Source organism: Schistocerca piceifrons, chromosome X, assembly GCF_021461385.2.
Source record: "Schistocerca piceifrons isolate TAMUIC-IGC-003096 chromosome X, iqSchPice1.1, whole genome shotgun sequence".
In the NCBI taxonomy this organism is placed as follows: domain Eukaryota; kingdom Metazoa; phylum Arthropoda; class Insecta; order Orthoptera; family Acrididae; genus Schistocerca; species Schistocerca piceifrons.
Window position 1 is genome coordinate 32,616,195 of NC_060149.1, and position 23,753 is coordinate 32,639,947.

General features: G+C 40.3%; 1 pseudogene; it reads left to right on the plus strand.

Annotated features, from left to right (window-relative positions):
* The first annotated feature begins 18,768 nt into the window (after positions 1-18,768).
* Positions 18,769-18,886, plus strand: LOC124724035 (annotated as a pseudogene).
* The last annotated feature ends 4,867 nt before the right edge of the window (positions 18,887-23,753 follow it).

The window sequence follows — 23,753 nt, forward strand, 5'->3', positions numbered from 1 at the left end:
CATATACCCAACGGACTATACGACTTGCAATACTTTTTAGTGGAATACAGCTACATACAGGCAAGGATCCCTGAAAAAGACATCATGAAAGTGAAATAATTTTACAATAACGTGATGAAAGACAAACCCAGAAACGATGTAGAACAAAAGTATCCTTGTTATAACTGGTAAACAATATGGGAAAATATTCACTGCCGGAACCTGCCAACATACGTCAAATCGACCTGGTACTCTGCTGTCAACAGGAAAATTACGACGAACTCTAAACTTCACGAGTCACAGATGTGTACATTATGTGGTATAGCAGATACATAAGAGCATAGATTGTTGTGTGACAAGGTAAAAAGACATATGGCTCTACATAAGACAAAAGATAGCAGGCGTCAGAAGAACCACGCCCAACGCCGTTACGCCTACTGAATTTTTAAACCCTGACAGTAGGCTATAGCTTACCCTAAAAGGAAACGAAACGCAATCAACTGATTGAAAGGCTAAACGTTGCATTACATCCTAACAAAAGAATCAAGCAATAAGGAGGACTTCTGGATATACCTTACAACTGAGCACCACAAGTTGATGTGTACTAAAAAATACAAAGAAAATTACGCAATTTTTTAAAATAAAACAATACTGTAAACAATAGAAGTGAGTAATGATTTTTGGTTAAAGTTTCTACTTCACGTAACAGGAGGAGGTTTTCCAACAGCAAGTGAACAGAGAAGATCAGTAGTGTAGACCAGTTAAGCCTATGTGTAAATATTAGTTTGTTTTGAGGGAAGCGTACATCACAGAGATGAAACTGGCAAATACCCTTTATTTAGTTTTTTTCTTTCTTTCCTTTTCTTTTCACAAGAAGACAAGAGACCCGATGAAAAGAAAAAAGAAAAAAAATAGATATTTGCCCATCCACTCATTACTTCCCATACTAAGGTGACGATTCCTGTAAGAGTTCGGGCAACCTGTGCGCATTCGCGTAGACAAAGGTCAATGGTTGGGTAGCCTTTACCTATATATATCTCTCTGAAGATAGCAACTGCTCTCGAAAGAACAGATACCATTGATGACCGTGCAGCGTCTCTAGAATAAATGAAAATTAATTGAAACCCTCAGCTGCCGACAGGTGTTGTTGATATATCTCGATGGGGACAGCTGAAATTGTGTTCCCCGACCGGGACTCAAATCCGGGATCTCCTGCTTCCCGTGACAGACGCTCTATTCATCTGAGCCTCCGAGGACACAGATGAATAGACCGACTGCCGGGAGTTATCCCTTGCATGCTTCCCGTGAGACCCACATTCCCAACTGTCCACAGTCTACATACGTAATGTACCTAATAGTATTTGCCCATCCACTCATTTCAGGGTTTCAGTTAATTATCATTTATTCCAGAGGAGCAGCACGGACATCAATGGTATCTGTTCTTTCGAGAACAGTTACTATCTTCATATATATATATATATATATATATATATATATATATATATATATATATATATATATATATATATATATATATATATATATATATTGCAGCATTTCTCCCAACAAACCTGATGTATACTTTCACTACGCTTTAGTTAACTCATCGGAAGGGTAAAACATAACTGGCAAAGTATCTCCTGTACGAGACGGGTTTCCGCCAACATAGACATAGCGTTATTGTCTCGCAGCGGAGAGTAGCATAACCTGTTGGGTGGCGCACTTTGGAACGGTCATAACAGCAGCACAGAAATCCCTGTAGTGTATTCACTGTATTTCTACTTCGCGATTTGTTACTCAAATCTACAAAACAGGTAGAATATTGAGTTTGTCTCATCAAGATACACTATTCTGGAGGCAAAAATTAACATAGCTTCATTTAAAAGAACAACGTTAATGCCCGTATGTTATATTTTATTAAAGTTGAGAGAATACATTACTGTTTGTTTAATGGGCCCCTGGTCACCCTTCATCTCGGTGAAAACGGTTTGCAAATGTCTTTAACGGGTAGAAAGTAATTTCAGGTGAAAAAAGTAGACATCTCTCCATATATACAGGGTGTTGAGGAGGAATGGTCAAAATTTAGGTGTGTGCTGGAACGATCATTCGTTTCGAAAAAGTCCAATAAACATCGGCTCTAAAACATATACCTTAAGAGCATTGAGAACTTGTAGCTATACGCTGCTGTAAAAAACATGCTACTGCACAAGGTCTCTTAGCTCTTAAGGAACACATTTTGGAGCCCAAGTATGCTCGACATTTTTGCCTGGAATGATTGTCCCTGTCATATCCCTCAATAATGACCACTACTCTTGCGACAACATCTGCACTGATCAGCCTGAACATGTATGTCCACCTTTGGCACGAATAACAGCGACGACGCGTCGTGGCATGGAAGCAATCAGGCCTTGCTAGGTCGCTGGAGGGAGTTTGCACCACATCTGCACACACAAGTCATCAAATTACCGTAAAGTCCGGGAAGGGGGGCCATGAGCACTGACGCCATGTTCAGTTACATCTCAGAAGTGTTCGATCAGATTCAGATTTGGTGAGTCGGGAGGCCAGCACATCAGTTACAATTCTCCACTGTGTTTCTCGAACCAGTCCATCACTCTCCTTGCCTTGTGACATGGCGAATTACCTTGCTGAGAAATACCACTGCCGTCGGGAAACATGATCGTCATGAAGGTGCGTACGTGGTCGGCGACCAGTGTACGATACTACTTGGCCGTCATGGTGCGTTGCACGAGCTCCACTGGACCCCTAGATAATCGCGTGAATGTTCCCCAGAGCATGATGGAGCCGCCGCCAGCTTGTCTGCGTCCCAAGACGCTATTCATCCGGAAGACGACTGATTCGTCCACTCTCATCGGCATGGTGAAGAAGGTATTGTGATTCATCAGAACATGCAACGCTCTGCCATTACGCGTAAGTCCAGTGCCGATGGGCACGTGACCATTTCAGTCGTACGTGCAGATATCGTGGAGTTAACATTGGTATGTGCATAGGATCGTCGGCTGCGGAGGCCCATCGTTAGGCGTGTTCGGTGCAGTGTGTGTTCAGACACACTTGTACTCTGCCCATCATTAAAGACTGGTGTCAGATCCGGCACAATTTTCCAGCTCTCCTGTTTTAGCAGTTTGCCCAGCCTGTGACGTCCGACATCTGTAATGAAGGGTGACCACCTCTGCACGTCGTTTCACCTTTGTTTCGCCACTTGTTGAAGACACTCACCACAGCACTCCTCGGACTCCCGTAAGTCATGCAGTTTCCGAAATACTCGTGCTGAGCCTCCGGGCCATCACACTTTGACCGCGGTCAGACTCAGATAGATCGCGCGCCTGCCCCATTTACACACGGACAGCGAGGTCACTGTTACTACATGCACCGTGCGTGTATCCGACTAGTAGCCATTACTCGTCAGGTGACGTTCTATCTCCTGGCCGGTTTTATATCGTTAGTAGTGTAAGTGGGCTGTTTAGGTTTTTTTATTGGTAACGCCACCTATGTATGAAAATCACTGGCTGTGCTGTGTGCAGTCTGCGGCTGCTTTGCATTGTTGTAATACTCGCCATTGTAGTGTTAGGCAGCTGGCTGTGAACAGCGCGTAGCGTTGCGCAGTTGGAGGTGAGCCGCCAGCAGTGGTGGATGTGGGGAGAGAGATGGCGGAGTTTTGAAATTTGTCATGAACTGCTATATTTATATATGATGATATCAAGGTAAATACATTGTTTGTTCTCTATTAATATCTTTCATTTGCTAACTATCCCTATCAGTAGTTAGTGCCTTCTGTAGTTTGAATCTTTTATTTAGCTGGCAGTAGTGGCGCTCGCTGTACTGCAGTAGTTCGAGTAATGAAGATTTATGTGAGGTAAGTGATTTCTGAAAGGTACAGTTTAATGTTACTCAGGGCCATTCTTTTGCAGGGATTTTTGAAAGTCAGATTGCGTTGCGCTAACAAAATATTGTGTGTCAGTTTAAGCACAGTCCTGTATAATTGTTCAAAGGGGACGTTTCATATGTCGACCCTTAGCCGAGGATACCTCACTGGAATCTTCTGATTTTTTCTTGTAGTTTGTGTAATTAGTGTAGCTATTGTTTATTGCTAGCGCGTAATTGTAGAGAAAATCTCCTTTGTAGTTGCAGTCTTTCATTGTTGTACAGTAAAATAGTTGTGGCATGCATGTAGATTTGCACCAAGTATTTCGCAGCTGCAATTAACTAGATATTATTTTCAGGGCTATGTTAATGTGTTCTCTTATTTCTGATCTTCAAATTGTGTTTTTCTGTGTTGTCGTGTGAAATACTGTGACAATAATGGCGTGTGAAAAACGTAATACTAGGCTCCAAAGTAAACTGAGAAATGACAGTGAAAATGAAAGCAGTGTGTTAGCGCCACCGAGTAATGAATTAACTGATGTTCAAAGTAGTAATTTGGTAATTGTGCATATGGAAATGGAGCGGGCTGCAAACAATGGTGTAGACAGTGAAACAGGTAGTGAATAGGGAAGCATTATCGATCGATCGGTCGGCAACAGCTCGCCTCAGGAATCCGAAATGACAGGACACAATTTCGCAAATACTGTAGATTCAGGTTTTGGGTCATCACCGTTTTCTCAAATAAGTCAAGACACATTTTCTGCTTGTCAAAATGTGAGGGTTGCCGGTGCAAATGCACTGCCGAAAAGCGTAGAGAAACAGATTCCAGACACTAATACATTATTATTGCAATTAATGCAACAAATGGAACAAAATCAGAGACAAATGGGACAAAATCTTAAAAAGTTAGACACAGTGGAACAAAATCTTAAAAAGTTAGACACAATGGAACAAAATCTTCAAAAGTTAGACATCACACTTGAACAAACACGTGAAGATTTAACTACTGAGTTACATAACATTGAATCGAAATGTCAAAAAGTCTGTAACGACGTAAAAACACAAATTTGTGAGCATTTTCAACCTATTTTTTTGCGGCATGAAAATGCATTACAGAATCACGAAGCAGCCATAAAAGAACTGCAAACCATTGTTCATGAAAATCATGAGACCTTGTGGGCTAAAATTGACTCAGTTGCATCTACCGATTCGGTTATGCAACTTGCAAAAACTCAGGAAAACTTAAAGGACACAGTAGATTCGATTTCAACACAAATGGACACTCTGAAACTTGGTTCAGAAAAACACACTGTGGAAATGTGTTCACTATCGGAGAAAGTAGCCGAACTTTCGGATCAGGTCACTAACTTATCTACAAAGGTAGAGGATGATCTGAATGACACAAGACCTGTAGCCTTCACTGACACAGAAGAGTATGAACAAATTAGAAAATTCAAACAGAATCAAAATCAAATCAATACACAGTACAAAAGAGAAATCCGGGAAGTACAAGATCAGCTGACACAGGTAATACAAGAATTACATATTTCAGAGGATACTCGCGCCCCAATACGGGAAGAGGGACACAGAAATACGGAACAGCCACAGAATAACACAGGGCATTTCGGAAGTTATGAAAGAAATTGGCAATGTGCACCGAATTTTGAGATGGAACGGCCGACACGACCTAACAATGACCTATATGCGACTCGCTGACATGATGATTTTGACTATAAGCTGTTCATAACCACATGTAAATTCAAAACATTTAAGAATTCTGGCAATGACATTCATCCACAAGCTTGGCTCCACCAATTCTCTCATTGTTTTCCTCTCAACTGGTCGTTAGAACACAGATTAGAATTTATGTGTGGCTACTTAGAGAATGAACCAGCTGTAAGAATGCGATCGGTCATTCACGATTGTCACAGTGAAGGAGAATTTTACCATGCCTTCCTCTCAGCATATTGGTCTCAAGCTACACAAGACCAAGTAAAACATAGCATCATGATGATGAAACACTTTGAACAATCTGAATTTTCCAGTCTTGTGAAATATTTTGAAGACATGTTGCATAAGAATCAGTATCTTTCAAACCCATACAGCCCCTCAGAACTCATCCGCATTTGCTTAATCAAATTGCCTGAACATTTACGACATATTATTTTAGCAGGACGTTGCAAAGATGACATTGAAGCTTTTCAGGGTCTGTTACAAGAATTGGAAATTGACACTGACAATCGCGGGATGCGAAAACAGGAAAACAATCACTACAGGTCACATCTGTCACAATCCCGTGACGACAGAAACAATAACTGGACACGACAAGTCTATTCCTACAATGCAAATCGTGACCAAAACAGACACCACCCATATGACAACCACTGGCAGAGTAATAATAGTTACAGAGAAAGATCGCATTTCCGTAGTAATGACTATCACAGAGACAATCAGAGAAACAGACAATATGGGAACCAAAACAATTATTATCAAGGGAGGCAGAATAACCTCAGACGCAACAGTTCGGCGCACAGTTACGATTCAGGGAGAAACTCTCTACCACGTGACGGACAAGGAAGAAACTACGGAATCTACCGACATGACGACAGAAGATATATTCGTAACGACAGACCTGAATTGCATCAAAACTGGCGGGATTCAAACAGAGCAGGGCACTTTCGACAACGTGAATTTGTAGAAGATAGGTCTCCTAATCCCAATAACAACGTGCGCCAACAAAGAGACAGACAATGACTCGCGCCGCAGGCACCCACGTGCGCCGGCTGGCTCAGAGAAAAATAACATAGACGCTAACCTTAAGAAAAATTCCAGTATTGTTTAACGATGTATACCACACGATAATTGCGTTGAAGCTGAAACTCTGCGTACTATGAAGAGTAAAGGTTTACACCAGATTTCACATGTAAAACCGTTTATTGAAAGATAATCTGCTTTTTAACTTAGTCTTTGCCATAAAACTTTTCACTTCACATTTCTAGTATGCTTTGTCAGACTTAAGAAACTGTTAATATGCAACAATGTTTGAAGTTAAATATCCAGTCTAGAACCTAGGGAACATTTTTAAACAGAAATTACGATTGCATTATTATAGTGAACAGACGACACAGTGTTGTATTTGTACATTCTTGCTTGTTAGTTGCACGATTACGTAACGACTATAAGGCTCACATACTTAGAACATATACTGGCACTGCTAATGAGATTTTCATGCAACATTTTGGTTTACTTGAAAATACATTTGGGATTTAAAGTACTTTCTGTGAGATTAAAGATGACTTAGTATTTGGTTTCTTTGACAGCTACACAGTTATATTACGACACTACTAATGTGTGACATAATTTACATTGTTGCTTTTGCGGTGTATTTGTTTTATATCTGCACAGGTTTTCTGAATTCTTCTGGAAAGTAAAACAGGTTTTAGTAGTAACTTTTGTCGTATAGCTACAATGAGACTGCCTTTTCCGTAGCACAACAATACGTTACAGCACAGTACTTTCCTCATCACGGCAATAAGCGTAATAACTAAGACATTTATACGCAAAGCATTTCACTTTTGTGTATTATGAGGTAAGTACATTGACTTCTGCAGAACTTAGCTTTCGGAGGACGATAACTACGACACTTCCACACAGATTATGTTGCAACAAGACGCACATTTAGCGCTACAGTACACGTATTTGAGTGATTAATTTTGTACTTAAAACATTTCTTTTTAAAGATTTTTGAATTACAAAGAAAGTTTTCCATGATACATTTCATTCCATTGCTGTAATCTGTAACACCTGAGGGTATAATTACATTAATCCTCAGGGGGGTACACGCTTACTTTCTGTACCATGTGTGTGGCAACCACAAGGAACCCTAGCTAATATGGTATTTGCTTATACAACTTTACACATCGGTACCATATTTCTCTAACACACAAATTACACAGCTATCTGATCATTTAACTGAGAGATAAACATTTTTTTACTACATCAGAGACACATGTTTACGCAATACACAGTTGGGTAACTTCACACTTATGAAACTGTATTTTGTCTGTACTTTGTAAACTGTTCACATTTTTTCGGAATCATTGTGATACTATGAGAGCTTTGAATGATGTATTTGGTAAGGGAGCATGATTTTAAAGTACGTTTGAGGTAGATGACACTATTGAAATGAGCAGAGAATTTTTTTTAGGTTTTGAAATTATTGGAGGAAGCTACGACGATTTTGAGAATGACGACGATGTGTACTATGCTGTTGAGATATGTTTATGATCAATAAAATGATGCTACCGTATATGAGGAATAAGAAGTATGTTGGAAACCAAGAATCGTACGTTAAGAGTTATGAAATGTGCGTAAATGCGTGACTGTATCACAATGCTGACGAATATTTTATATGGACACTTATATTTATAGGATTTTCTTTCTACAGATTTGCAACGCTAATTCTTGACCTGTGAAATATTTTTATGTGAGACTGTCACTGTAGCGGAAACTGCTGTCGTAAATATTTCCGTAAGAAAGTTAAGTGACCACCTGCACGTAATGCGTCGCGGGCACCCACCTGGGTGACAGCCGCCCGAAAAAAAAAAGCCATTAGCCTTTCAGCGGCACAGGTAGAAAAAAAAGGGGAGGCCATTATCCTCGCTATTGACGTTCCTTTGTAGAAAGCATCGCAAAAACGACACGGTCGAACTTGAAAACATATGATTACACTGTGGAGCTCTTAATTTATGATATTTACTGAAATGCTTATGAATTGATGGGAAATATTCTTACATCTGCAAACCTGATAATGACAAGTGTCTTTCTACGAGAGTTGAGAGCTACTGACTTACGAAATGCCACATAGCTATTGAATGATGTTTTTATGCTTTGGTTTGCGTAATTGCTTATTTCATTTGACATCTGTTTTCCAGTTGTGTTGCAGCATTGGTTTCATAAAATAAAATTAAATGCATTTGCTAATGTGAACACTTTCTGTCAACAGATCTATTAAATAATAATTTTGTGATCTACATTCTTCAAAAAAGGAGCACTTGGAAAGGAAAGAACAATAAGAAGGGACTAGTAACAGTAACTGCATACATAATATTCTTTTCAAGTACATGCTAATATTTCTTTTACAATAAGTTGTTGTGGTGCACCACTTTAATTACTTAGACATTATGATGTGATTATACATTTCCCTTATCTGCATTGTTATCTATTTTTTGTGCTTGAGCTATGTCATGTTTAGATATAAGCTGCTGTTTGCCAGGCATAGTGCTACTGAATTTTAATTTGTGTTACTCTGCTAAGCCAGATTTATTTTTTTGTTTGCTGCGCATTGCCTCATATTAGTTGTAATGTTGAATTGCTTGGTAATTTAGATTTACTGTAGCTTGCTTTGCGATTTTCCATTTTTTTCTCATTGCTGTTTATATTAATTGTTTTATGTGCTGCTGCATTGCCTCGTCCCTTAGTTTAGCATCTGAGATTTAAGTTAGCTTAAGAGGGGGTAGACTATATAAGAAACTGACTATGGAGAATAGGTAAAGAATGCATTGCGAAGTTATATGAAAAAGATTTGGGCCCAAATAAGTATTGTACAATCATAAATAATTATTTTGAAAGAAATATGAACAGAATACAGAAAGCAGGCTTAGATAGGACCTTTTCGGAATAATGATGAACAAAGGGAGATCTCCATGCAAAATACTGCAGTAAAACAAACCCTGTCCTTTCCCTTTTGTGTTATCCCACTATATGTTTGTGTACCCTTGTGTATTTGTTTTCTTCCTGTCTCTGTGTACTGTTTCATAGAACTTTTTTCTCTTCTAATACTAAGTTACATTCACTATGATGAGGAATACTGTTATCCTCAAATACAATTGGCATTAATAATGTGTTATTTACTTTGTAAAGATGTTTAGACATTATTTATTCTGTTTTGTGTTAATGCTCATGTGTGAAGTTGATGTTTCGAAAGTTATTCTGATCTTTTATGTATGTACTCATGTCATAATTCCTGTAACACTGACGTACATGTCTATTTCTATTCTTTTGTAACGCCTGTTTTACTACAAATGTTATCTGTATTGTTATGTTCTTTAATGATGTATTTTGTACCTTTGTAATTGTATTCTCATGTTATAAAATTGTAATTGACACCAGTTCATCTTATTATTAACTTGTAAGTTACATTTCACTGCACACGTTTCTGTTGGTCATAGTATATGGACAATATGTGAGAAGTAGGGACTGTTAGTGTTTGCATGTGTGTTAATAATTCAGCAAGGGACTGGATAACAGCATTGCTGGTTCTAAGGACAATTCCAAAAACTTTGTGAGTGCACAAGTGGTGGTTTATGGACTTGCTATATTATCCGCAAGACTCTTCAGTGGTGATTGTACACCTGCACAGTCACAACATATGGCTGCTGGACATCTCTTCTAGGGCTACAGTGGGTCTACATCTTTGATGATCCATCAATACCATTATTTCTACAAGGACTGCAGTGGGTCTGCACCTTTGATGACCCACCAATACCGTAATCTCTACCAGGACTACAGTTGGTCTGCTCTGTGATGACCTACCCACCAATATTCTTCAAAACTTCGACTGACTCTGCTGTGGGTTTGCTCTGTTGTGGCGCATTACCTGTCTGCATGTCGAGAGTCAGCACTGTCTTTCCGTTGGAAGGACAACACTACTTCTTCAAGACTGCATGGAAATCCACTACTTCTGTGTGCATTTTCTTTTGCTGCTCAGACTTTGAGAAAAACACTGCAATTTTACTGCGACGAATGATGAGGACTGTCTTTATGGACTGTGAGAAAATTTTAGCTTTTGACCAACATTGTATCAATAAGTGTGTGCATTTGATATCTTTGTTATTGTAATTATGAAAAATTTTTTCAAATCATTATTGGCCACTGCCCAAAACAATTTGTAAAATTTTTTTGTGGGGAGCATGGGGGCTATGTAAGTAGGCTGTTTAGGTTTTTTTATTGGTAACGCCACCTCTGTATGAAAATCACTGGCTGTGCTGTGTGCAGTCTGTGGCTGCTTTGCATTGTTGTAATACTCGCCATTGTAGTGTTAGGCAGCTGGCTGTGAACAGCGCGTAGCGTTGCGCAGTTGGAGTTGAGCCGCCAGCAGTGGTGGATGTGGGGAGAGAGATGGCGGAGTTTTGAAATTTGTCATGAACTGCTATATTTATATTATGTAAGTAGGCTGTTTAGGTTTTTTTATTGGTAACGCCACCTCTGTATGAAAATCACTGGCTGTGCTGTGGGCAGTCTGTGGCTGCTTTGCGTTGTTGTAATACTCGCCATTGTAGTGTTAGGCAGCTGGCTGTGAACAGCGCGTAGCGTTGCGCAGTTGGAGGTGAGCCGCCAGCAGTGGTGGATGTGGGGAGAGAGATGGCGGAGTTTTGAAATTTGTCATGAACTGCTATATTTATATATGATGATATCAAGGTAAATACATTGTTTGTTCTCTATTAATATCTTTCATTTGCTAACTATCCCTATCAGTAGTTAGTGCCTTCCGTAGTTTGAATCTTTTATTTAGCTGGCAGTAGTGGCGCTCGCTGTACTGCAGTAGTTCGAGTAATGAAGATTTATGTGAGGTAAGTGATTTCTGAAAGGTACAGTTTAATGTTACTCAGGGCCATTCTTTTGCAGGGATTTTTGAAAGTCAGATTGCGTTGCGCTAACAAAATATTGTGTGTCAGTTTAAGCACAGTCCTGTATAATTGTCCAAAGGGGACGTTTCAGTAGGTCGGTGGTCATAACGTTCTGGCTCATCTGTGTGTACGTTCGCAACTCGTGTATTAAATCTGTAAATGTTCTGAGTTGACCTGCATTTACAAAAACTGGTCACAGCGTTTCAGAACAAATCATAAAATTAACCCTTTCTTGGTTAATATATATCTTACATGCATTTGAAAAACAGAAGATCAGTGATTATCTTCCTTTATAGTCCAAAATACTCTTTCACTACTAAATAAATATATTTCAATTGTAGAAAGTAGTACAGCTGCGTCAAAATGATTTATTATTCACGACTAGTTTCGTGATATTATAATCAGATCTTACGTAACTAAAGGGGATACAAGAACCGTAATTAGAGATTCCTTAAAGCAAAACACCGAGCTGATAAAATTCTGACTGACATATGAGATATAAGTAATGTCTTTAAAACTCCAAAAGGCTAAATGATAGATCTCCCAACATGAAATTGGTGTCAAAAAGTACGCCATAGTCATGAATAAAATAACCAGAAAAAGACACTGGCCTAGAAATAAGAATAACTGGTTGAATACCGGCATCCTAAGTGCGGAAATACCCCTTCCTCCCATACCAAAAACGATCTTGTCGGACATACGGTGGAGGTCTTCTCAGGCAGCGGTCAGCTACATTAGTTTTATATATCAACATGCAGAATAACTTACGTGTAAAAGATTTTGGATATGTCTATTTTTGCCTTTTTCTCGCTAATCATTTCCTTTAGAACACATCCAGATTTGTGATAATTATTTTCTTACCTTTCCATCTGTTGTTAATTCCAGTTAGTTGTGTGTGTATCATATTACACTGTTCTTGTTCCAAGACCGTTTCCGTTTCTAACAGCAACAATTCGGCCCTGATGTCCGACCGTCACCTGAATGTTAGATCAGTTAGATCAGTATCTCTGAGCTTTCAGAAATTACCTTTATGGTTTCATGTTACACCTTATGATCGTCTGCTGAGTCTGAATGCAATGTACGGAGGACAACATTGCTAGAGCCTCTGAGCTGACGGTATGCTGTAGAGGATGAGAAGCTGAGTGAAGACGGGTATCTCAGCCAAGACCATGCCAGTGTCAGCAGCGAAGCCATCACTGGCACACACCTTGAAGCACATTCCTCAGCCTAAACGGAAAATTGTGCGAACATTGTGTGTGCCGAACTCAAGCACGTTGCTCACAAGCGTGTACATGTCTTAGGTGGGTACCGTATTCTTACTTCTCAAGTCTGCCACTAATTATGTGATTTAAGTTATAAAACTTGTGTGTTCCTACAGCCTTTCTTTGTTACGGCTTTGAATCTCGGAACTGCATCTTTGGGTCTCTTGCGACTCGCGCTTTCTGTAGCCACCTGCTTCCTAGTTTAGAGTCTCTTTTTATAGTGCTAATATGACTGAATATTTGCAACATTATATTTTAGTTTCTGTTTCAAACATTTTACAAAGCTATACCAGAATCTCGCAAGGTACGGCACTTGCGACAAACCTCATTCCGATTATTTTACAAATTCAGCGGCTAAGGCGTTTTTCCTTCAGTCCTTTACATTTCAATGGGAAACACTCTGACGTGTAGTGACTCCATGTATAATTATTGGTAAATAGTTACTAATGTAAGTACGGACTGTGTACGAAATGTTCGTCCGTACAACACTGGAAAATAAATCAGTACTTATCTAGAAGCTCCCAAATGAATAATTATAGCAAAAATTTTGATGCGTATTTATACAAGATAGTACAGGAACGTACTTATTACGTTTATAATAAACAACGTGGTTTTTTCTGTTTGGAAGTGTTCGATGGGCAATGAACCGCCGCATCAAATTGATAATTATGTGCTAATCTTAATAAACAAAACAGATAACTATCTGAAGCGTAATCCAGTCAGATACAGTCGAAAATTAATTTTTAATCCATACGCTTAATTTATGGAACTGTATTGACATTTTACGCTTGACTCTATACACACTGTGTTAACTATTTCATCCCGTCGATGGCCTCTTCCTGCCTCAAGTAACAGGGCCGGTCTGCCTCGGTAGCTAAGCGGCCAGCGCTGTGGATTGCTAGCCTAAGGGACCCGAGAGTGATTCCCGGCCGAGTCATTATTGTCTCCACTCGGGGACTGTGTTTTCTGTAGTCCTCACGTCTGTACCGTCGTAACTGACGTTCCTCTGTTGAGGTGGCCGTATGAACACGTCCCAAAAGGCAGTAAATTGTAAGAAAAGGAAGTAACAGGACTTGTTTACTTACTCTTCATTTTGAACCAAAAACAGTGTGTATTAAGAGTTATATCTGTATTTGCTCTTTTGATATGGTACACTTATACAACTATGTAAGAAAATAATACTACGAGTACGAAATCTGATTTTATTTGTTTAACTTTTCAGTAGTCTTTCTCTTTCGTCTGTCAATATTCCCATCTAGACTCCTGTTTCAGTTACGTTGGCGTGGTTGCGTGATGTTGGACAACATTTTCTTTAATGGACTGCAGTCTGCCTAGACACTGTCTCCCGTCCTTACCCTCTTCAAAGAAACGCAGGAAGTTACTGCTGTAAATAAACTTAATAAGCGAAGATCGACAATGAGTTTCACACTCAGATACACAAACGGTAGCATCCCAAATTAAGAATTAACTCTCCACGTGCCTTTAGTTTTGCAGAATCCTGAATCCTAAATGTTTGTCACATCCACACTAATTCAATGACGGACGCGTAATCTACCAGTACATCTATGTTCCGCAAGTGTGAGGCTGTAGCTATTTCTGGCACCAATATCCAGTGCTCTCTTTCCTGCTTGATTCACGAAATGTGTATAGAACGAATGAATATTGGTAAACCTACGTATGCACATAATGTCTCAGATTTTCTTATCGCGGTCATTTCGTAAGACGTATAAGAGAGGAAAGAAATGGTTCAAATGGCTCTGAGCACTATGGGACTTAACGTCCATGGTCATCAGTCCCCTAGAACTTAGAACTACTTAAACCTAACTAACCTAAGGACATCACACAACTCCCAGTCATCACGAGGTAGAGAAAATCCCTCACCCCGCCAGGAATTGAACCCGGGAGTGGGAAGCGAGAACACTACCACACGACCACGAGCTGTAGACTGTAAGAGAGGAAGTAATATATTACCCGACTGTTCCTGGGACGTACAACTTCGAAACTTCATCAATAAAACTCTTGTGATACATGCCGCTTTCTTTGTAGCGCCTAACACTGGATTGCTTGAGCCTCTCAGTAACGCTCGCTTCCAATAAACGATCCCGTGGTGAAACGCACCGCTCTTAGTTGACTCTTCTCAGTCTCCTCTAGCCTACATGTGAGGCTATACTTCGTGTCATAAGCCTGTATTTTGTGTTGGGAGTTGCCACCATCTGTAGAGATGAATGTAACTCCATCTTCTGATGAAGTATGGGAGTACGGCTGTCCAATGATCAATAAAAACACTGCCAATCACCGTTGTATAGGTTAATTTCTGGGCAGCCGGTTTCGACGTTACACTACGTCATCTTCAGGCCCAAACTGTGGAGAATATAACAGAACAGTAATTACATATTGAAATACAGAGCAAATTGACCTTACGTAATGAGAATTATTCAGTGAATGTTACATCAGAGCAATAAAACATACTGAAATACGGAGCGCATTGCTTAAAAGCTACAAGTGTTACATGTAAATAACCTTAATAAAAGAACTCAGTCTTAATAAAACTCTATAATACATCGTAATATACACCATCGAAACTAATTAGCTATTCATACATACTGAAAACCTTCAGTATCGTCATAGAAGTATTAATAAAACAGAAGTTTTATAGTAATGTAACCATCAGAACAGCATATTTGTTGTCTTCAAAACGTATGACTATACGAGGCAGACGCCTGGTTTAGTCAAAAGGTAAAAGACGGGTAAGAGGAATCGGCAAATCGTATGTAAAACAGTACCATGATCACATGTCAGGCGAAGTAAAGAAGGCGGTGGTGGGGGTTCACTATAAGGAGTGGGACTACTTAAAATAAGTATATACAAAGGAAAAACCAATAAAAGGCATTGCAACTATTGAACCGCTACAATTGTAGTCAACGGTTGTAGATAATATTCTACATGGAGGAACCACAGAAATACACTATCATGACGACAGTAAGAGGTAAAAATCAAAATACGCATGGTAAGAAGTATCCTTGCGTCTGTACAAGAGATAGACCTTAGATACCACAATCTAAATTGGATGTTACATACGTTAAACTTATTTAATATTTTTATAACTTTTTTAAAACACCTTTACCAACAACTTCGTACCACTATATTACTGGGGAGTATCTATGGAATGAAGAAATCAACAGTAGTTCCTTTACAGGAATTCATGCAAAAACCATTATTATATTACAATATTATGGATATTAAGTATCCAAATATTAAGTATCCAATAGTGCTCAACTAAACCAGGATACTGACTGTGCCCTATAGATCGCAGGTATGTCAGGTAAAGGGAGAGTAAAAGCAGCCGACGAATCATATGTAGAACAGTACCAAGTAAAGTAAGAAAGGGGGGTGGGGTGCTATGCGGACTGGGACTGTTTAAAGTAAGTACATTGAACTGCCATAGTTGTACTCAATGGTTGTAGTTAATATTCTACATGGAGGAACCACAGGAATCCTCTACGCTGATGACAGTAAGAGGTAAAAATCAAAATACGCAAGATAAAACGTATCCTTTTGTCACGTAAGAGATAGGTCTTAGATACCATACCGCAAATTAGATATTGCGTACGTTAATTTTTTTAAGTTTTATTAAAACCACTTTTTCCAACAAATTCGTACCACTATATTACTGGGGAGTATCTATGGAATGAAGAAATCAGCATTAGTCCCATTACAGGAAGTCGCGCAAATACCATTATTAGACTGCATCACTATGGATATTAAGTATCCAATAGTGCACAACAAACCAGGACGCTGACTGTACCATATAGATCGTAAGGGAACGCACAAAAAGAGGTGGTCTCAACCTCATCCACAAAAAAATAAGTCAAATGCGAATCCCCATTGGGTCTAGATTAACAAAACACAGGATAATATGATAACATATATTCCAACATATCATATCTGAATATCTCACTACCTACTAATGTAATCGTAGAAAAACAATCACCGCTACACAGAACGTCGTTACACATTAAAATGAAAATTATATTCATATGACAGCTACAAACATCATTGAGGTAAAGTAAAACCAAACATACAGAACAACTACGTAATTAAACCCGAAGTACTCATATCCTGATGGTCTAATTATATAGAACATGTCATGTAAACCCACAATCTTTGTTACGTCGGGCCTACATTTACCCATACTTGAACCAAAATACACAAATAAATTCGAGGGGAGTCTACTCACCTGCTCCTATCCAGTTCGTGTTATAAATATAGCAGTGCCTTTAACTGGTCTCGTAATGGCTATTCTGAAGAGAGAGGACAAAGTGAGTGAAGAAGTGACGAAATATAACACCGACCAGGTCCATGAACTTCAAAACATACTAACACGGGAATATGTGCTCGCTGGACAACAGTCAGCAACTGTCACACCATACATTCAAACCCGAGGGCCAAAGATGACCGCACAACATGTTCCATATCCCTTTAAGGTCCTACTACGACGAGTCGATACATCGCATTTTGCATAAGAAGTCTATACAACGCCGATTGGTATTGTTTTTATTGAGGATCCGTAGAGATGTCTACACCTGGTACCACACCCGCACGTCTGCGGTATCAGCAGCCAACCTCACCTGTCCGGCTGTTCGTCAAGCTCGACTGTTACAGTGCGTGCAAGGTGCTGGGGTTTCACCTGATTACATATAAATATATGTCTGAAAGGCAAGACACTCTATCCCATTTCCCCCCTTTACCTGCCACTTTTACTATCACGTAATGCACAATAATTAACACTACAACAGTTTATCTGGGCCCCCAATTGGACTGTTAGAGAGTTGACACCTGCGTCATAATTTATTAATTTAGTATTAATTAGATTATTTGATGTCTCCCAAAAGTATATGGCATAGGGGCATGGTATTAAGCGTGATACCTTAATTATTCAAATGATGATCTGTGTATCATCATGAGATCTACTATCTTAGGACACAGAGATAATTCAATACACATCATAATGATTCTGCAATATAATCGACAAAAAAAAAAGGAATCCGAGAAGGAGCTGTTAGCTGTTGGCAAAGTCAAGTGGGGATCTACGATGTAACTACAGTTCCCTACGCTCTCTTGCGAGCAGGATGACATTTCAGTGACTTTGGGACAGTGACGGGGAATGATTATTTGCCTACAGATTCACACATGCAAATAATCCCTGATGTAGCCACAATGCGTTGGTGCACGTTGATGAGAGCGTCATCACGAATAAACAAGTCCCTACTTTGACGGTACTGCGAGTGCTTCACCATATTGTGAAAGTGAATCGTCGGTAGACAGCTATCAGCGCTGGGTTGCTCTGCAAGCTACAAACAGGATTGCCGACCTCCGTTATGAGCTACGACCGCGGATAATTTCCCGATAAGTCATTAATTCGGAGGGTAAATTACTCCCATCGACGATTTCGAATGGAATCTCCTAAACTCTGTCCGGGTTATCGTAACAGTAATCACTCCTTTGTCAACCAAAGACCTGGTCTTCTACTCCACGACGAAACACTATCTCTGGCGATCCATAGGAGACGCCACAACCTCACTCTCTGGCGACGCAAGTGAGACTCTACGGAAAACGCTGCTCTAAACACTAGCTGTAGAAAGTTAGCGGGCCTCGGCCCCTCGACGCTCCTTAAAAATAAAAATAAAAAAAAAAAATGGAAGGGAAGAAGCCAACAAGGGGTCGGCGTCTTTCATACGGTGCAGTGAGTGACTGTTTTTTTGTTTGCATTTTTTTCTTTTATCTCTGTGGTAATGTTTGGTGTTATGGATGCACAAAGCAATTCTAAGGTTACTTTTGTTAAAGTACAGGACCCTGCGGATGTCTCCCAGTATCGTAGCAGTCGTAGAGACTTTGGCAAACGGATATTTGTGCCACTAACTGTGCAGTCTTATGTTTATTCTCTACCGTTTTCGATTGTTGCCAACGGCCTTGCCGCAGTGGCAACACCGGTTCCCGTCAGATGGCCGAAGTTAAGCACTGTTGGGCTGTGCTAGCACTTGGATGGGTGACCATCCGGTCTGCCGAGCGCTGTTGGCAAGCGGGGTGCACTCAGCCCTTGTGAGGCAAACTGGGGAGGTACTTGATTGAGAATTAGCGGCTCCCGTCCCGTAAACTGGCATACGGCCGGGAGAGCGGTGTGCTGACCACATGCCACTCCTTATCCGCATCCAGTGACGCCTGTGGGCTTAGGATGACACGGCGGCCGGTCGGTTCCTTTGGGCATTCCAATGCCTGTTCGGACGGAGTTAGTTTGTGGTTTTCGATTGTTATAATTATCTTCAGGGACACACCTGTAAAAAAGAAATATATAATTGTACAGCTGATGGCACATATATGCTTTTTCCAAATTATTTAACAACTGTCGACAATCACCTATGAAAAGTTCTAGTTGTATGGAAGTCTACCTGCAGCCATTGAAGTGTCAGTTTTGTAATTTGTGTCGACATGAGTTGCCATGTATTAAGACCGTACCTGATACGTGTGATACTTTTAGAAAGTCTTGCCATGAGGCACTGCAACGCACAGAAACCCATTGGGTCATGATGCGGCCCAAGAATCAATATAGTAGTTTCATATTTTTGCCTTTTGGGAACAGTTTTCTCATTTTCTCTAGTATGACGGCAAATGGAGGATGCAAAAATACCATAAACACTGCGGCGACTTTGCACGAAACTTCATACTTTGAAAAGGCAGAGAGCTGCTTTGTTAGGAACTAATACTGAACAGAGGAGACTAACGATACATTGCAAGGGAAAGTAGAAGCACTGCAAGCCAAAAGTGGGCTTGTGGCCGACGAGCAACACACAAGAATAGATCTAGCTAGCGTTTTCCAAACCATTCATTCGTGGATGAAATACACGTTTATAATATTCTCCCACTGAATCTCAGCATGACATCTGCTTTGTTTTGTGTGATCATACCACTTTATGTCGCTCCATGTGGTTATCCTTACGCATTTTACGGTAGTTACTGTTTTCAGTGTTTTGTCTCCAATACTGTAATCGTACAGTAGCGGATTTCTTCGCCTGTTTATGCGCGGTATGTTGTATTTATTTACCTTTCAGGGCCAGGTCCCTGCCCATGCTCCACTCATTAACCCTATGTAGATCTTCCTAAAGTTTTTTACTTTCTTGTGGCGCTGCATCATTCAAATAGAAAACAGTGTCATCTACAAACGGTTTAACGGAGCTTCCAACGTTATACGCTATCATTGATATATCAGGGCGTTCAATAAGTAATGTAAAAAAAAATTTTCTCGGTCAATTTCGGTTGAAAAAATGCGGAATTTGTTGTGGGACATCGTGGAATATTTGCGCTTCAGCCGCTATAGTTTCATGAAGTTCCTATTGCTGGAGGCGCTGTACGTAGCCTTCAAAATGGCGTCTGTAACGGAGTTGCGTTCCAAGCAGAGAGTTGTCATTGGGTTTCTTTTGGTGGAAAACAAGGGCATCGCAGATATTGATAAGTGCTTGCAGAATGTCTACGGAGAGATGAAAGTGAACAAAAGGACGGTGAGTCGTTCGGCTAGTGATCTGTCATCTTCGCAACACGGTCTCGCGAGCCTGTCCCATCTCCCGCGTGTTAGCTGGACGCACACAGCTGTGACTCCTGTAATGGTGGAAACGACATCAGTGTGTTCGTCACCACAAAAATGCAACCAAACTTCTCTTTCTCCATGAGAACGCCAGACCTCACAGTAGTCTGCGCACCTAAGAGGAACGCACAAAACTTCATTGGACTGTTCTTCGTCATCCGGGATCTCTCATGTTTCGACTTCCATAAGTTTGGCTCAATGAAGGACGCATTCCATGGTAGCAGTACGTGGAGGTTACTGATGCAGTAAGACTTTGCCTCCGACGTCGACTAGTAGAGTGCTACCATGTGGGCATATAGGCCTTCCCATTAAGGTACCGTAGCTTAAGGCCGTCGCACTGAACAGAGATTATGTTGCAAAGCAGGGTGCGGAATTGTATGGTGCATACGAATTCTGAATCAAAGCAACCTGCTATCAGAACAAAAATATATTGTATTACATATTGAACGCCCCTCGTATACCGCAGACAGGATAGCACTCTTGCTAGTAGTTTCCAAATTGTAAACTATTGCGGTTGGAAATATCACAATTAATACATTATTATGGGCTATTGTGCCATGGTCGGATGGATTTCATACTGACGTTTCCTCCCCATCTGCGGAGGACGTTTTCAAGGGGGATCGTAGCTTTCCTCAGTGTCCGAATCACACCCTGGCTCGCTAATGACTGCAGGGAAATTCCACACACGCGTGCTCCCCCGGAGTCTCGTGGCATTACGTGTTTTGAATACCCGGATGCAATTGGCTGTTGTCAGCTGTGTTGTCCGCTGTTTGCTATCACTCCATCGTGGAAGACTTGTACACGCTTACTTCAGCGCCGGCCTCCAGATGTCATTCAGTTCCACGCCCTCCTCCTTCCTATTAGAATTCCTGGGGTGTTTAACAATCTCTACGGCCTCTCTTTATAGCTTTTCATTGTATCCGCTCGTGGCTGCCAGTACTTGAATCCCTTCAAAATGAATGTGATGGTCTGCTGGCTGCATAGCATGTTCGACAACAGCTGATGTGCCAGTCTCTTCACTTCTACAGTTGTCTTTGTGTTCTTCAAGTCTTTTTTGTGTTCTTCTTGTAGTATCCGCGCACACCTCCTCAGAACTAAACGGAATCATGTAAATTCTACTTTTTCCAGCTGTCTGCGAGCATCCTTCTCTAACCTCAGGTGATCCTGCACCTTCTGGGCGGGTCTGCAGATTACACGTTGTTCCGTTTTGTCAAGATTTTTTTCAGTGCGATCCGTAATGCCCTTAAAGAAAGACAGAAAAATTTCTGATTTCACAAGCGCTTGTGCATCGCTACGATATTGCGCGGCGGTTTTAAGGCTCTTTTTAATTCAGGGGACGAACAACCAGTTTTGAGCAACGCCGTGGTGAGGTATTTTAATTTCGCATCAGGCAACTCTGGTTCGCAAATTTTCCTTGCTGTGTTCGTCAACGTTTTTATGATGTGTAGCAATTGTTGTGGATTGTGATTCGAATCTCAGTGAAGGTAACGGTCTGTGTGAATGGGCTTTTGGTAACCTGTATGACCTTCTTCCGTGTAAACCAGAAATTCAAGAAAATTTAATCTTCCATCTGCCTCTCCCTCCATGGTAAACTAAATCATGTGATTAATCCCGTGAAGACACTTGTGATAACGACCTAGTTCCTCTCTGCCTCTCTGTATCATCTGTGAAACGGACCCAGATATTCGTTTTTATGTAGCCAGTTTCCAATGCCTGCTCCTCGAATTTTTTCATAAGGAAATTCGATGCAACTACGCTTAAGGGGTTCCGCAAATCCACGCCATCGATCTGTTCATAAAACTCATAGTTACATTTGCAATACGTGTTCGTGAGGCAATATTGAAACAGTTCTGCAATATCGGGAGAAAAATTCGGATTCAGATTTTGCAGCGCCTCATTGAGCGGAACTCTCGTAAATAGCGGTATCACATTAAAACTAGTTAATATGTCCTTCGGCTGGACCACTATACCGTTTAATTTACTGATAAAATGTGCCGAATTCTTGATGTAGGAATCCGATAGGCCCACATACGGTCGAAACGATGTTGGCAAGCGAATGGGTGGGCGAACAATGGCACTCACTATAGGTCTGAGAGGAACATGTTATTTATGTTCATTGCATGGGGGCTTAATTAAATAAAATGCAAATATTTTTAGTAGCTGTATGTCCGATTACGAAAGGTTCGTAAACGGTTGGCCCTGACTAGTCTTAGTACGCAATCTGACTGCATAGAACAACAACAAAGAATGAAAGAAAATTTTCGTTAACACAAATAATTAATTAAGTCCCCAGCAACTATAAAACCTACAAAACCAAGGCACAAGTATAACTGTTCTGTGTGTGGAAGTATGACTCAACGTACACATCAGGCATGGTTCTTCTTCAATAAGACAAGAAATTTCAAATACCATTTATACTGACGTGATAAAAAAATTAGAAATACTATAATTGCGCAAGAAAACCAGAATTACACTCTAATACAAGAACACACGCCAGATGCTTTGTTGACTGAACCTGTAATGACGCATTATTCAGGACACTGAAATAATGAGAGAGAAAAGAATTTTTTTTTTTTTTTTACCTTCGTTTATATTGATGAAAAGCACTCTAAACATTACAATCTCTCCACACCGACTCGTTACTATCACATCTCAACAAGAACTTTTCAGTATCACATCTCAGCAAGCACTGACTCCCACGAGTTCTCCCCAAGCACTGCCAGAGGAGGCGGCTGACTAATACTCTTTGGCGCAATCTCTGGCGCTGTGGCTCAGTGTAGCCACGTTTCGTATGCCCCTCTTCCACGAGCCAGAATTTGATGGTATTTTTGCCAGCATTGGTGGTGAAAATACCACCAAATTCGTCCACAAAAATACAGACAAAAATAAAAGATAATATTAATACCTAAATATCACATAATTAGTTAAAATTTTGGCTTTGCACTGACCTTTCAGTAACCTAATATATGAAATACAGTAAGCAATACAACTTCTTTTCATACATGTGACTTTACATAAGAGTTCACACAATACACAGAAAATCTGTTTATACAAAAAAAGACACCAACAGGTGACATCTTTTCGGTAGAAGCAATCCATCAGTGGCACCCAGCAATGTTGAGTAGGTGCAGACAGCAAGAAGTAACATCATTTCAGTAGAAACAATTCTAACAGTGGCACCCAGTAGTGTTGAACAAGTGCAGACACCAACAAGTGACGTTATTCCAGTAGAATCAGTCCATTAGTGGCACCCAGCAATGTTGAGCAGGTGCAGACAGCAACAAGTGACATTATTTCAGTAGAAGCAGT